Raw genomic sequence first — 14,673 nt, forward strand, 5'->3', positions numbered from 1 at the left:
AGAAAGGTCCGTACGTCGAGATGCGGCCCTGTTCACATAATCTTCCCACAAAGGATCATTAGTGCCTGGTCGTCCTGTAGGCCTTCCAGGTATCAGACCAGTTGTGGCATCGGAAGTTGGAGAGACTGCTCCTCCTTCCGGATGCTTGAGTTCCGGAACATTGGTTCCGGAGTGTGTGCATGTGGAAGAGATAATGGGAATATCAAATTTGACACGTGGGTGTGTTCCACGGGGCTGCAAGGAACTTTGTTCAACACCGGCATCACCCTTTTGGGAGGGTGAGGGTGGAATATGTGGAGACTCCCCGTGAGTGTGTGCTTGTGATGATGAAACATTGAGGGGTACCTCAGATGAGTAGGCAGGAGGGGTGTTAGGACGGCCAGAATCAGCTGGAATGTCATGGGTGCCCTCCTGTTGAGAGGGGGCACTGACTTTGGATTTCTTTTTGGCCTTAGGCTTGGTAGGAGAAGCCTTTCGTTTGGCTGGTTGCTTGAATTTGGGTCCGGACTTAACATGAATGGCCTCTTCCGGAGTAGGCTCAACAGAGACCGGGGCAGGTTGTGTTGGGTCGAACATAACCGAAGTCTCAATATGTTGTTTTAAATAGGGAGAGTCGGAAGGAATGATGGCCAACATATTGTCCGGAAGACATCTGACCGGACCAAAAGATTATTGGTCCGAAATTCTATATGCCTTAACGAGTTTAATAGAGACACATACCTCCGGAGGAATGGTGCTAACCGGAATGGGTACGTTGAGTTCCTTGAAGATTTGTTCAATCGTCAGAGCCCAAAATCTAGGGCTCGAAATCTCGTTCGGCTTCCTTTTGATGGCGAACTTGCAGAAGTCTTGCCACAGGACTTTCGGAAGATCTACGACATTGTTACGTCTGGAGTAGATGCTGAAGACTACATTCAGCCAATCTTTGCTCAAAGTATCAGTACCGCCATGTTTGCCAGATAACCCTCGGATGATGAGATGCATAAGAACGGTCCAGAGCCCAGAAACAGCTGTTTTCCTGAAATCCTTTGCTCTATAGTCTTGCGTGTACCCAATGAAGTTTAGAAACGTCTGAAACTCTTCAGCTGTTGGTTCAACAACTTCGAAACCAGTAGGATTTGGTGTAATTCCAATCACCTTTAGGAATTTCGATTTGTAGACAGGAATGGTGCGATCACCAATAATGGTGGTTAACAGAACACCATCTTCGAGTTTGATGCTAGTGAATGCACAATGAAGATGAGAGAGTGGGAGTGGAGGATCAGGGGTTTTGGTAAGTGGAATGGAGAGAGGATGATTTGCTAGGAACTTAATCATTATCCTGATTGATTCATCGTAGTCAAGAGGGTTTAAGGAGAACAGTTGAGTTGTGTCCCTAAGAAAGGGTTCTTGATCGGCAGATGAGGATGAGCCCTTTGATCCTTTAGATGATTTCTTTCTGGCGATGGATTTCTTGGGAGGTGGTGTAGATTGAGTTGGGTTCTTTGAAGACTCCATTGAATAACAAAGAAGGAAGCTTGATGAACACGAAGAACAGTGAGGGATGTTTGGAGGTTTGAGAGTTAAGAGAGCGTAAAGAGGTAAAAGGGAATGTGAAAGAGTATTTATAGGTAGGGAAAGATGGGTCGGGTCGAAAAAAGTAATGATGAGGGTCTGAAATCCATCGGGTCGCATTTAATGTTTGGGAGTGAGATTAGACAGGTGAGGTGAAAGGGCAAGGCAAATTTGGCTAAAAAAGGAGAATGTAACCGTCAATTCGATTTCCAGTTTAAAGGGCGTGCAATCGTGCCACGCAAATCGAGGAAGATTGGATAAGGATCTTCCTGAAAAGTAACCGTTGAGAAAACCGTTTCGCCTTATTACCTTTTGGTATTCCGGAAGAGTTGTTCCGGACAGTGCATGATCCGGAGGGTAAAATTTGTGTTCCGGAACATATATGATTGACACAAAAGAGGTTCCGGAGCAAATTTTGAGAATTCCGGAGCATTTTTGAAAATTCCGGAGCACTGTTGAAAATTCCGGAGCAAATTTGAAAATCCGGAGCAAGTTTTGAAATTCCTGAGCAAATTTTGAAATTCCAGAGCATTTTGAAATTTCCGAAGCAAATTTGAAATTCCGGAGCATTTTGAAATTTCCGGAGCAAATTTGAAATTCCGGAGCATTTTGAAATTTCCGGAGCAAATTTGAAATTCCGGAGCAAGATTTGAAATTCCGGAGCATTTTGAAATTCCGGAGCAAGTTTTGAAATTTTCTTTTCCGGAATGGATTTCCGGAATTCCTTTATGGAGTGAGTTCCGAAATAGAGATTTGGATGATGGTTGATCTTGATAGTCGTGATGAAGAAGATGAACTGTACAGCTTAAAAACTCAGGGAATAATTAGTAATAAAGACATGTAAAATGATCCTATATATTTAGAGGGAAAATAGTTCCGAAGCAAAAATAATTGAGTTCGGAGCATATTTTTCTTCTGAATACTTCTATCAAAGAGAACATGCCTCCTGAAAGAATTGAGGATCAGGCATCATCATACCCATTTTGTTCAGAAAACCATTAAATTTGGTTTCGTCTAATGCCTTAGTAAAGACATCAGCAATTTCATCGTCAGATGGAACAAAAATAAGTTCGATGTTGCCATTTAGAACATGATCTTTAATAAAATGGTACCGGACGTCAATGTGCTTCGTCATAGAGTGTTGAATTGGATTATGAGATATTGTAATGGCACTTTGAGAGTCACAGTAGATAGGAATGCGTTGAAATCGGTAACCATAATCCAAGAGTTGAGATTTCATCCAAAGAACTTGAGAGGTACAGCTGGCAGCAGCAATGTATTCAGCTTCAGCTGTGGAGAGAGCAATGCAGTTCTGTTTCTTGGATGACCAGCTGACTAATCGACCACCTAGGAATTGACATCCTCCTGATGTACTTTTCCTATCGAGTTGAAGACCACCATAGTTTGAATCAGAGTAAGCTTGCAGAAGGAAACTTTCATTTGCTGGATACCAGATTCCGAGGCTTTTTGTACCTTTGAGGTATCGGAATATTTGTTTCACAGCCAGAAGATGGGACATCTTCGGATTGACTTGAAATCTGGCACATAAACATGTTGAGAACATAATGTCCGGGCGACTTGCAGTGAGATAGAGTAAGGATCCAATCATTCCACGATACTTCTTTTCATCAACGGAAACACCCGAAGGGTCGACAAAGATTTTGTGTCCGAAGCCCATAGGTACCTTGGCTGAGGCACAGGTGTCCATTGAGTACTTCTTGAGAAGTTTAGAAATATACTTCTCTTGGTGAATAAAAATACCTTTTTTAGTCTGTTTGACTTGAAGGCCAAGAAAGAAACTTAATTCTCGATTCATGGTCATTTGGAATCGAGTGACCATAAGTTTGGCAAAATCAGCAACCATAGATGAATCCGTAGATCCAAAAATGATGTCGTCCACATAAATTTGTACCAGCATGAGATGTTTTCCATTTGATCTTCGGAATAGAGTGGGATCAAGTATTCCTCTTTGAAAACCTGAGCATTTGAGAAAATCGGTGAGAGTCTCGTACTAAGCCCGAGGAGCTTGCTTGAGTCCGTAGACAGCCTTTCGGAGTTTATAACAGTAGTTTGGAAAGGAAAGATTAATAAATCCGGGGGGCTGTTGAAGATATACTTCAGTGTCAAGTTCACCATTAAGAAAGGCACTCTTAACATCCATTTGGTAAACTTTGAAGCCTTTGTGAGCAGCATAAGCAAGAAAGATTCTGATAGCTTCAAGTCGTGCAACAGGAGCAAATGTCTCGTCGTAGTCACGACCTTCAATTTGAGTAAAACCTTTAGCTACCAATCTTGCCTTATTTCGGATGATAACTCCTGCATCGTCTAGCTTGTTGCGAAATACCCATATTGTACCGACAATTGGGTGATGTTGAGGAGGAGGTACGAGAGTCCAGACTTCATTTCGGTCAAATTCTGCTAGTTCTTCTTGCATGGCTGTAATCCAATCAGCATGCTCTAATGCTTCCTTAATGGATTTGGGTTCAACCATGGATATGAATGCTGAAAAATGACATTCATTTTGGATGTTGGTAGCTGAGCGAGTTTGTACACCAACATTCGGATTGCCTATCACTTAGTTCGGAGGATGATCCTTCGTCCAAACATGCAACCGAGGGAGTTCTTGTGCAGCCGAAGATCCTACATCAACAGTGGAATTGATTTCATCCCCCTGAATGATTTGAATATTGGGATGATGCTCCCCCTGAACTTCTGAACCGGAGAGGTTGACATCATCATCAGAAGGAAACTCAAAAAAAAATTTGTTTCATCAATGTTGAGAGGATTAGAGTCATCGAAATCAGCAGTTGCATCTTGGAAGCCATCCACATTTGATTCAAGAGAGGGATTTGCATTATTCTCCCCCTCAACCTGAGAAGGTTGAAAAGGTTCGGAATCAAATGGAGGGAGGCTCGGAAGTGGACCGGAGAGGTTGTGAGAAATTGGGGCTTCCGAAGGAGGAATTGGAATTAGAGATGGTCTTGATCGGGATTTCGAATCAAGAGCGGTTTCGGAAGGACCAAAGAGGGTTTCAAAGTCAACCTCAAGAATGGTTTGAGGGTTCGGACATCCTGGCGGAGGAGCATCAGACTTCATGATGTGAGTTGTGATGTGAGTGGGGCCAGAATTCCGAACGAAGTTGTCATCAAAGGTAATATCAAAACTTTCTTCCAGAACACGAGTTCTTCGGTTGAGAACTCTATAAGCCTTTGATTTGGAGGAGTACCCAAGAAAGATGGCTTCATCAGCTTTAGGTTGGAACTTTGTAAGCTGATCACGGTTGTTTTTGATGAAGCATCTACATCCGAAGACATGCAAGAATGAGATTGCTGGCTTTCGACCATTCATTGCTTCGTATGGTGTCATGTTGAGGCGTCGATTGATGATACTTTGATTTTGAGTGAAGCAAGCAGTGGATACAGCTTCAGCCCAAAGATAGAGTGGTAAGTTTGCATAGTTCAACATTGATCGAGCGGCTTCAACAAGTGTTCTATTGCGTCTTTCAACTACACCGTTTTGTTGTGGAGTGTAGGGAGCTGAGAAGTTGTGATCGATTCCTTTTTCTGTGAGAAATTTCTCAATGGTGGAATTAACAAATTCCGAACCATTATCACTTCGGATTCTCCTGACTGGGAGTTTGATAAGAACTTCTATTCCTTTGATAAAATTGATGAGCTCAGAGGCTGTTTCCGATTTCAGCCTTAGGAAGAAAACCGAGGTGAACCTTGTAAAGTCATCAACAATCACAAGAATGTATTTCTTATGATGAAGACTTTCTACAGTGGATGGTCCACAAAGATCAATGTGTAGAAGTTCCAATGGTTCCGAGATGGACTTTTCTATGATAGAGGGATGACCCTTCTTTGATTGCTTACCACACTCACACGCAGCATATAAATGATCATTTTCGAACTTGAGAAGAGGTAAACCTCTTACCATTTCGCCTGATACAAGATCATTCATGTACCGAAAGTTCAGATAAGCGAGCCTTCGGTGCCATAACCAACTGACGTCAGGAACAGCTTTGGAGAGAAGGTAGAGTTGTGGTTTGCCAATAATCATGTTGATGTCAAGCGGGTACATGTTCTTGTTGCGAAGTGACTTTATGAAACATTCTTTTCGGTCTTCAGTCATCACATAGCTATACTTTTTGCAAAATTCCACATGTCGACTTGAGTCAGTGAGCTGAGCAACACTTATCAAATTATGTTTCAAATCAGCTACATAAGCAACATGTGAAATAGAGAAGTTTCCATTGGTGAGGGTTCCATAACCACGAATTTGAGAATTGGAGTTGTTGCCATATGTCACGTAACCAGCATTTGGAGAAAGCTTTAAATCTTGCAGAAAATCCTTCTGCCCCGTCATGTGCATGGAGCAAGCACTATCAATATACCATATTGTTTCTTGCTCCGAAGCACAAAGTGCCTGCAAAATTAGTGAGCAATGGAGTTTTTAGGCTCCGAGTTAGACTTTGGGACGTAGGCATAGGCTTTGGACTTTGATTGTGACTTGGGAACAACTTTGTGTTTCTGGGTGATATTACTGGAATTCTTTGGAAATAGACAGAATGCTAATGTCTTTTCATCTATCCAGTAGTCATATTCAACTACTGGTGGGTTTGGAGCTGACTTCTTCGGACCTTTGGTATCCGAAGAATTGACAATTTTTGTTACCTCCGGGATTGTTGTTTTATTAACAGATGTTTTGATTTTCCACACAAGATTTTTGTTTGAAGATTTTGAAACAGTGGTTTTTGTACTTGTGGATTTGTTTGATGACACATTGTTTCTTGAAATTCTCGTTTTAAAAATTGTGTCATCAGATTTTGCAATAAAGACAAATGAAGCATTTCGAGGTGCCGGTGAAGTATTCCGGATGGTTTTGACATTGACATTAACATGAGCTTGAGGTGATTTGGAGTTAAGGACTTCCTTAGGTTCCGGACGAATAAGAGGTTCGGAAGGTCTTTTTAGGATCCTAGTGGGAACAAAAGAATTTTGACTACGAGTGGAGACACGAGAAATCCGGGATGAATTTGGTTTAGAGTTAGCAAGGAGCCTGGAATTTTGTCTAGTCTTAACTTCCTTTTTGTAAGCATTTCTAGCTTCTACCTTGGGATCTGCAACATCTTTCCTATTCAACATTGGTTTTCTCTTAGGATGAGGAGAGGATCTAGAAGTTTGTCCTTTGGATGGATTTGTAAACTCAGGAGTAATGGGAACCAATTTGGTATTTGAAAGAACTAAGGAGTCCTATTCACATGAATTAGAGGACACATTGCTTGAGACTTCAACTTTATCATCTAAAGATGCCCATACAAATTTCGAGGTATTGATTTAAGTTATTTCCGAAATAATTTCCTCAATCACACAGTTGTTTACGTGATTACTTTTAGGAACATAGTCTACACAATTTGGAAGACTATAATGATATTATGTGGTCCGATTCAGGTCCAGGTTTATCAGAGGCAGAAGAGGCGTGGAATCAGGACACTTGACAACTATTGGTTGGAACTCAGGAATTAGGGACTCAAAAGGTCTTTTAGCCTCCGGAAGGGGTGAAAAAGGAGAAACAGGGGTGTCCGAATGTTTGATGTTCGGAACTTCTCCCATGAATGTCAAATTTTGCAATTCCTTCAGGGGACTAACAATTGGTTTCGGAAACTCGCTTCCGAGACCAGAAGCTTTGGACCATGGATGACGAAAATTATGAGTCATCCGAATGTCAGCTTCAAGCATGTCTACAGAGTTATGCAAAGCATCTATTTTAGCATTGAGACGTTTGTTATCCGAAATCAAAATATTTCGTTCAGAATAAGTGATTTCACATTTATCTTTCAAAATGATACATTCATCTTTTGACATTAACAGATGTTTTGATTTTCCACACAAGATTTTTGTTTGAAGATTTTGAAACAGTGGTTTTTGTTCTTGTGGATTTGTTTGATGACACATTGTTTCTTGAAATTCTCGTTTTAAAAATTGTGCCATCAGATTTTGCAATAAAGACAGATGAAGCATTTCGAGGTGCCGGTGAAGTATTCCGGATGATTTTGACATTGACATTAACATGAGCTTGAGGTGATTTGAAGTTAAGGACTTCCTTAGGTTCCGGACGAACAAGAGGTTCGGAAGAATTTGGTTTAGAGTTAGCAAGGAGCCTGGAATTTTGTCTAGTCTTAACTTCCTTTTTGTAAGAATTTCTAGCTTCTACCTTGGGATCTGCAACATCTTTCCTATTCAACATTGGTTTTCTCTTAGGATGAGGAGAGGATCTAGAAGTTTGTCCTTTGGATGGATTTGTAAACTCAGGAGTAATGGGAACCAATTTGGTCTTTGAAAGAACTAAGGAGTCCTATTCACATGAATCAGAGGACACATTGCTTGAGACTTCAACTTTATCATCTAAAGATGCCCATACAAATTCCGAGGTATTGATTTAAGTTGTTTCCGGAATAATTTCCTCAATCACACAGTTGTTTACATGATTACTTTTAGGAACATAGTCTACACAATTTGGAAGAGTATAATGATATTTCGTGGTCCGATTCAGGTCCAGGTTTATCAGAGGCGGAAGAGGCGTGGAATCAGGACACTTGACAACTACTGGTTGGAACTCAGGAATTAGGGACTCAAAAGGTCTTTTAGCCTCTGGAAGGGGAGAAAAGGGAGAAACAGGGGTGTCTGAATGTTTGATGTTCGGAACTTCTCCCATGAATGTCAAATTTTGCAATTCCTTCAGGGGACTAACAATTGGTTTCGGAAACTCGCTTCCGAGACCAGGAGCTTTGGACCATGGATGACAAAAATTATGAGTCATCCGAATGTCAGATTCAAGCATGTCTACAGAGTTATGCAAAGCATCTATTTTAGCATTGAGATGTTTGTTATCCGAAATCAAAATATTTCGTTCAGAATAAGTGATTTCACATTTATCTTTCAAAATGATACATTCATCTTTTGACATTACAAGTTCATGTTCTAGAGACTCGATTTTCAATTTCTTATCCTCAAAACGTAATCTAAGACGACTTAGTTCACAGTCCTTCTTCTCACTGGCTTCTATGGCAGACTCATAGGCTTTATAGATGGTGTTCATATCTGTTTGGATTTGGGTCAGATAAGGTTCACATAAAGTCAAATCAAAATTATTATCAGAGATCATGGATTTTACCTGTTGAACGATGCTTCGACCTGGTGGATCGTTAGTGGCCATGTAGTAGTAGTGAGGTTCAACAACATCATCTTCATCTTCGGACCCAGAAGACCAATAACCTTCATCACATTCAACCGTTTGTCTTGCCATCAAGCACATGTTTCTTCCAGTCACCAAATCTTCATCATCTTCGGATGACCAATATCCTTCGACATCTCTTGAAACCGTAGTAACAAATGCCTTCTCACTTTCAGCCATTTCTTGTGCTCTTCGGACATAATAAGCTGAGTCCTTGACTTTTGGTTTTTGTGGAGCATCAGCTAGACAATCTTTGGCAAAGTGGTTTGCATGACCACATTTATGACACAAGATCATTGGTTTGTCTGATTTGGAATTTTGAGAAGATTCCGGAGCGGAGTTTGGTTTAGTGAGGTTAGGCTTGTATGCAGGAGGATTTTCGGAGTTTTGTTTTGGTTCCGGAGTGGAATATGGTTGAGGATGGGTTTGGGGAGGAGCACTGAATCTGTTTTGGTATGGTTTGTAAGAGGGATTGAAAGGACGTTTGTATTTCATTGAGAGTAAGGCAAACTCTTGTTGGAAACGGAGTTCGGAATCAAAGGTTTCGGAATCATCGTCAGGATAGATGTGTGTGGGTAAGGAGGTTAAGGATGACTGAGTTAATGAAACAGTGGGTTTGTAAGGTTCCGGAGCAGGTGAGTTCGGAATGGTTGATTCAAAAGAACTGACGAAAGCAAGTGGTCCTCCGGAAAGTTCCCTTATGGTTTGAGCAACGTTTGATTCATGTCCTTGAAGCTCATCAAAAAGTTGATAGAGTTTCAATTTTTTTAAAGAACCATTGCTTTGAAGGAAGGATTTTACATTTCCCCATCCTTTACCAACGCTGTTAATGAACTTGAGATTGCACTCAATAGGGGTTCGAACAATCCCATAAGCAGTCATGTTATTGACAACGATTCAATATCGGTTGGAGGCTGAGGCTACAGATTCACCTGGAGTAGTGGTGAAGGTATCAAAGTCATTGACAACTGAGGTGAGGCGCTTGTCCTTCATATTTTCGGAACCTTCAATCAGATCCTGAAGAGTGTCCCAAATTTCTTTGGCTGATTTGCATAGCTTGATGTGCTCAAAGAGTGATGGAGGAACACCAAACACCATTTTTGAGAAGGCAACTTGATCAGCATGCAGCTTCTCAATATCATCTGCAGTTAGAGCGGCTGGACGAGCTTCATCCTCTCGCATGAGCTGAGCAATTGCATCTCTTACAACTATTCTTACAGGAACATGAGGGCCTTCTTTGACGGATCTCCAGATTTGTTCACCTTTCTCTTTGGCTAGTAAGAACCTTTCCATTCTAACTTTCCAATGATCATATTCTTCCACAACTAGCAATGGGGCACGTGTAGGGCCACCCACGCTATTTGCGATTTGCATTGAAATCATTTGCTGAGGATTTGAAGCAGCCATTGAAGTCAAGATATCTTCAAGCTTAAGTGGTATATACAAGAACTTTTATCCTTAACACAGAAATGGTTGAAATACCAAGGTAAATTCAAACCAACTATAATCTAATCTTATGGATTCAAAGGACAACCACTCGAGCTCTGATACCAATTGTGAGACCAAGATCTATGCGCAGGGACAAGGTTTGAAAACTCAAACCTTGAGTGAATGCTTGAGATCAATGTCTGCTTGATAATAGATGTTCAAGTCTAGACTGGAAAGACCAGTCAAGTCTTAGATGATCAGTTCAACAAATGATCAAGACATTAATTGAGAACAAGTAGATAATGATCAAGGTAAAGTTAATAAGTGAAGAACAAGAAGAGTGTTTTTAATGTGATAAGAGTAAATGCCAAAAGTAAGTGAAAGATCTGTAGTTGACTTGTTTTGAAAGCTCCTATTTATAGGAGAGAATGTTACAACGAATTAACCCAGATGTTTACATAGGACCGGACAAAAGACACAAGTTTGACATTCTGATTGTCCTAAATCAACTTTAGACTAAGTCCTATGAAATGTTACATCACATACAAGACAAAAGTAATAAATACACTAAAGACAGAAAGACTTCATTCCGGACAAGCATTGTTCCGGAGATGAAGGTTGATCCGGATCATCATACATTCCGGACTTCAGGATCAGCTCCGGAATGTGTTCCTCTTCAAAATACTTCACTCTTCTTTTCTCCAGCTCCGGACAGGTTCCGGATCACATTTTCCTTCGGAACCAACACTCTTCGGAATATATACTTAGGATTGCTAGAGGTTCACTTTCAGGTTCCAACATCTTTCAGCTGTCGAGACGCATATGCTATCACCTTTTCTCTTTGGGTCAAAACACAACCCAACCCAACACCAGATGCATCGCTATAGACAGCGAAGTCTTCAACTCCATCGGGCAGAGAAAGAATCGGTGCTTCACATAGCTTCTTCTTTAGCAACTCGAATGCTTCTTTGTGCTTATCACTCCAAGCATAAGTAGCTCCTTTGTGAGTCAAAGCTATTAATGGAGTAGCGATCGAAGAAAAGCCTTGGATAAACCTTCAGTAATATCTGGCTAATCCCAGAAAGCTTCGGATCTCCGTGGGACTTTTCGGTTGTTCCCACTTCATCACAACTTCAATCTTTGCTGGATCAACCATTATTCCTTCTTGGTTGACCATGTGACCCAAGAATTGGACTTCTCGGATCCAAAAATCACATTTGGAGAACTTAGCATACAACTTCTCCTTTTTCAATACTTCTAACACTTCGTGCAAGTGTTGGCCATGCTCCTCTTAGCTTTTCGAGTAAATCAGAATGTCATCTATGAGCACTATCATAGATTTATCAAGGAACGGATTACAAACCCTGTTCATTAAATCCATGAATGCTGCTGGAGCATTGGTTAGTCCAAACGACATAACCAAAAACTCGTAGTGTCCATATCGTGTTCTGAATGCAGTCTTCTCGATATCCTGCTCTCTTACTTTCAGTTGATGATATCCTGACCTTAGGTCAATCTTTGAAAAATAACTTGAACCTTGTAGTTGATCGAACATGTCATCAATCCTCGGCAACGGATATCTATTCTTTATCGTTGCCTTATTCAGCTCTCTGTAGTCAATGCACATTCTCATACTCCCGTCCTTTTTCTTTACAAATAACACCGGGGCTCCCCAGGGTGATGAACTAGGTCGAATAAAACCTTTGTCCAATAATTCCTGAAGTTGTGTCATAATCTCTTTCATCTCTGTTGGTGCTAGTCGATACGGTGCTTTTGCTATTGGTGTCGTTCCTGGTAACAAGTCGATACGGAATTCTACTTGTCGATCAGGCGGTAATCTAGGAAGATCTTCGGGAAATACTTCCGGATACTCACACACGACAAGAATGCTCTTCATCTCCTTTTTCTCCTTCTTTGTGCCAATCATGAATGCCAAATATGATGTACATCCTTTGGCCAAACACTTTCTGGCTTTCATTAGAGAAATGATTCCAGAATTTACCCTGCGTTTGTCCCCATACACCATAAATGACTCTTTCCCTCGCGGGTTTACTTTTACTATCTTCTTTCGACACAATATTTCGGCATCATTGGCGCTAAGCCAATCCATTCCCAGCACGATGTCGAAACCATTTAGTTCGATAGGCAATAATTCCTCGTGGAACTTATTCCCATTCAGGTCGATTAAAATGTTTTTCATAAGATGGCTAACAGGTACAAACTTGCCACTAGCAACTTCGACTAATAAAGCATTATCTAGTCTATCAACATGCAAGGCTAGTTTTCTAACAAATTCATGTGAAATAAAGGAGTAGTTGGCTCCAGAATCAAATAAAATTTGGGCAGGCAATTCGTTTACGAGAAAGGTACCTGAAGCGACATCGGATTCTTCTTTAGAAGCTTCCAATGTCATCTGAAAGGCTCTCGCCTTCAGCTTTGGTGGAATGTTGGGTTTTGCTGCCTCCTTCTTTTTCGGACAATCCCTCAAGATGTGCCCCTCCTCACCACAACCATATCAAAATTTCTTGGTAAGGGTGCATTCGTTGGCATAGTGCCCTGGCTTTCCACATTTGAAGCATGTGGCTTCCTCGCCACATTTCCCAAGATGCTTCTTCTTGCATTTGTTGCACCATTTCGCTTCGCCTCCTCCTCCTCTCGAACTAGACTTCGAGAATTTACCCTTTTTGCTGGACCCCGAGGGTCCGTCGAACTTCCTCTTCTCCCCACCCTCTAACCTCTCCAGACCTTTCTCCCTGATCTGGGTCTCAAGATTTCTAGCAGCCCAGATGGCGGCTTTCAATGTGGTTGCTTGCTTAACCATTGGACCATAGTCCGCTGGTAGTCCGAGGGCAAACTTATTAACCTTTGAGAGTTCTGTTGGAACTAGGTATGGGATGAGCTTCATCTTTTCTGTGAAACTAGCAGCGTATTCAGTAACGCTCATTTTTCCCTTCTTCAAATTCTGAAACTCATTATTGATTTCCAGAAGGTCCTGCTCGGAGCAGTATTGCAGTTTCAGTTGTTCCACAAAGTCTTCCCAAGACATCTTGCTCGCTTCTCCCTTGGGCATAGAGTCGGTAAACAGCTTCCACCAACTCAACACGCCAGATTTCAACAAAGGGATCGCAAGAGCGGTCTTCTGCCTGTTGCTGCACTCGCAACTTTCGAACATTGTCTCCATTTCGGAGATCCAATCCATAATTTGCACCGGCGTCGGGCTTCCGGATAGACACAGTGGCTTAGATGCTATAAAATCCTTGTATTTACATCCTCTTCCATCATTTCCTCCATCACGATTGTTTTGTCTAACAATCGGTGGGTTGGCTTGACCAACAGTCCCACTGAAGTTTCCTCCATCTGACGGCTCTCCATTCACTTCGGGCTCTTCAACTTGAATTGAAAGTTCTTCACGATTTTTTTGAAGCAGGCGTCTAGTTTCTTCCATCTGACGATTCAACGTCGTCTGAATCATCAATTGTACACCAGCCATTGTCACCGGCTCAGGTGCTGCTGCTACTATAGGTATTTGCTCAATCACTGGTGGTTGAGGCCGTTGATTCCTGTTTTCGTCTGCGTTTCCAACGCCACTTCTAGTTCTTGCCATCGTTGATCTATACACCGAACAAGGTGAATTTAGATCCTTATTCACGATAGATAATTATCCAACTCACTTCGAAACGTTTACATGCTAGTTCTAATACCGTCGACGCACGCTTAGAATCCTAAACACATAAGATTTCCAGATCCGGTCTGCAACAGACCATAGATCCGAACAAATAATATCATATATGGCAAACATATAACATTTAGCACGTAAAAGCATTTTAGGCAACTTTCCTAAAATAAACTAGTGCTTGTGTCTTAAATATAACAGACACTCCTCACAATCTTCACTTAGCATTCTAAGTTTAAGTCTAGGAATCCTACAATTTCTAGTTCGCTTAAACTAATGCTCTGATACCAAATGTGACATCCCCAAAATTATGGCCAGAAAAGACCGATTTAATTTATGCTTTCAAAATAAATTTCAGAGTAATCCTTTGATTAAAAGAGTTGCAGAATTTGTCCCCAAAACAATACATGATAAAATAAGGTTTATCAAAGCATTTCTTAAAGAAATGTATTTTCATTATATATTAAAACTCGGGATGTCATGTTCCGATACAGACCCAAAAGCATAAACAATACAACATAGACCTTACACAGTTACATATAACTACTGGTCTATAATCCAAAAATATCTTGACAATGTCATCCAACTTATGCTCTCGCGCCACTACCTGTAATACAAAGAAACTGAGTGGGTCAGGCTTGGAAGCCTGGTGAGCATATAGGGTTTTCAACCCACAATAAATAATTATATTTAGTTCATCGACCAACAATAGCCCGATTACCCATTCACGGTATCCTCACTTTATGTCCCTAAAACAACAACTATTACCAGGGACCTAATCT

Source organism: Lactuca virosa, chromosome 9 (assembly GCF_052849685.1).
Source record: "Lactuca virosa cultivar CGN04683 chromosome 9, Lactuca_virosa_CGN04683_v6, whole genome shotgun sequence".
Taxonomy (NCBI): Eukaryota; Viridiplantae; Streptophyta; class Magnoliopsida; order Asterales; family Asteraceae; genus Lactuca; species Lactuca virosa.